The 1737-nt window shown below is 38.1% G+C and overlaps 1 pseudogene; it reads right to left on the bottom strand.

Moving 5' to 3' along the window:
• Positions 1-8: 8 nt before the first annotated feature.
• On the bottom strand, positions 9-1350 carry LOC107059324 (probable disease resistance protein At1g61310; annotated as a pseudogene).
• Between the last annotated feature and the right edge of the window lie 387 nt (positions 1351-1737).

Raw genomic sequence — 1737 nt, 5'->3', positions numbered from 1 at the left:
GAAAAGATGCCAAGCCCCATTCCAAATAAATGCAATTCTTCAGTCCAAATATTACTATCTTCCTCAAATAAAGAACAAAGCAAAAAGAGGTACTTTGCATCATTTTCTCCCAAGTGGTCATAGCTTAGCCTCAGAGATTTATACACCTTACTGTTCACTCCAGGGATATTTTTTGGTTCTGCTTCACGTAATTGTGTAAGGGCATCCTCCCATGAAGGCTTGGTTTTACTCTTTAGTGCTCCTGCAACAATAATAATTGCAAGCGGCAACCCCTTGCATTCTTTGGCAACCTCTTTTGCTATGTCAATCAGAGAAGGATCGTCAACTGAATCACCGCCTTTCTCTTTGAAAAGGTTCCATGCTTCCTCTTTGGATAACGTTTCAACTTCCATGATCTTCTTAGCTTCCATTTCTTCACAAACATTTCGGAAACATGTCGTCAATATCACTTTGCAGCGATGGTTGTGGTTGCTACCGCTGGGAATTCCAAGTTTGTCTAGATCATGAAGAGCCTCCCAAACATCATCCAAGATTATAAGGTTGCGGCTGTTCTGATCCATTAACCTTGTACGCAGCCGATCTCCACGACTCCACAAATTATCCCCTTCTAATGTCAGCTTGAGTTCTTCTGCGATATCACCCTGAAGTTTTTCAAGTCTGGTTGTGACTGACAGTTACCATGACGACATCTATGAAATTATTACCCCTTTCTTGTTTAGCCTTTTGTCTGATTTTCTCAGCGAGTGTTGTTTTACCAACACCACCCATACCGCATATACCAATCATAGTGACCCCGTACGCCATCTTTCAAAGCTTCCATGATCTCATCCTCTTGCAATTTTCTGGAGTCAAACACCTCACCATCGTCACTAGGTATAGCCTCACTTTGGACTGGATGATCATAGGAGAAAGCATTAGAGTCGGGGACTTCAGTTTGAAGTTTAGTCAACTTGTGTATAGTTTCTTAGCTCTCCTGCTGAGTGAGTAAACGTGACTTCAAGTTTGGACACCAACCATAAAAGCAACCCCTTTCAACCTCAGCTCTACTATCCATTACATCATCCACTTGAGCAATATAGGTATCAACACTAGTTAACCAAACCTCGCCATTGAGTGAAATGCGTTGTAAGTTTCTCCGGGCAGCTTCCGCTTTATCCTGCACCTCACTTCTGGTATTCTTCAGTTTATCAGATTCACTTTCCATAGATGTGATGTTGTGCTTGTAATAGTATAAATACCCAATCTGTCGCACAACTGGCTGGATCAAGCAATCTATTACCTTTTCCGCAAAAACAGATAAGAATTCCATATCTGATTAATTAATTATTTCTTAGTTACAAGATAGAATGAAAATAGGTTGAGAGTGAATGAATAAAAGATCAGAGGAAATTGAAAAATGATAATTGCACGGCTTTTGAGGTAGGTACTACTATTAACTCTCCGAAACTGACTAAACAACAACTTACACATGCATATATATTGGTCTTTTATAATATTGTACTATTCTATTATTACTCTCACCTACCCCAAATTTTTCTTTTCAGATTAGATAAAAGCACTACATACATAAATACATAAATATGTCATTTAATTTAGTTTCAGTAGATATTTTCGCTCTCTAACTTTAAATATGTACAAATAAACACTTAACTTTGTATAAAATTGAACAAATAGATACACATAACATAATACATGTAGGACGACACGCAAGACAAAAAATTGTCATATAGGATGTCA

The sequence above is a fragment of the Solanum tuberosum genome, unplaced genomic scaffold, assembly GCF_000226075.1.
Source record: "Solanum tuberosum cultivar DM 1-3 516 R44 unplaced genomic scaffold, SolTub_3.0 scf01160, whole genome shotgun sequence".
In the NCBI taxonomy this organism is placed as follows: Eukaryota; Viridiplantae; Streptophyta; class Magnoliopsida; order Solanales; family Solanaceae; genus Solanum; species Solanum tuberosum.
This window is presented reverse-complemented; position numbering and strand designations above follow the sequence as displayed.